The following is a 449-nucleotide window of genomic DNA, read 5'->3' as shown; positions in this document are numbered from 1 at the left end:
TATCCCGCTTCACTCAAACACGTGCCCATGGAGGGCGCTTCCTTCGAGGATATGGGTTGGAACAGAAACTAAAACGAAAACAAAAATGAGCAATGGTGATAAAAACATTGAAAATCAATCCGAAATGTTCTTTGCTTCCAGACGGCGAGGGATAAATAACACTCAAACACCTGCCTTTGAGCAATTCACTTTATCGCATAAAGCTCTGTCTTCTTTTCCTCCTGTCTCCTTTCCTTTTTTCTCTCTTTCCTCGGCTGACCTCTACACCGCACCAACAAGTATAACACTGCCGATAAATCCTCCGCTGCACTCACAGACACCGGATCGGAATAGGCCTATTCTCAACTCTATTCTTCTCCCGCCATGCCGCCCAACGGGACCTCCTCCCTGCTCCAGCCTGGGTTATTACCCACACTCACCAAACCTCTTCAGACAGAACGTGCACCACG

The 449-nt window shown here is 47.9% G+C and overlaps 1 protein-coding gene across 1 annotated transcript in view; it reads right to left on the bottom strand.

Moving 5' to 3' along the window:
* LOC119588169 overlaps window positions 1-449 on the bottom strand; it is a gene marked incomplete at its 5' end in the record, with an annotated part of 15,736 nt that overhangs the window by 277 nt on the left and 15,010 nt on the right.

The sequence above is a fragment of the Penaeus monodon genome, chromosome 23, assembly GCF_015228065.2.
Source record: "Penaeus monodon isolate SGIC_2016 chromosome 23, NSTDA_Pmon_1, whole genome shotgun sequence".
Lineage (NCBI taxonomy): Eukaryota > Metazoa > Arthropoda > Malacostraca > Decapoda > Penaeidae > Penaeus > Penaeus monodon.
This window is presented reverse-complemented; position numbering and strand designations above follow the sequence as displayed.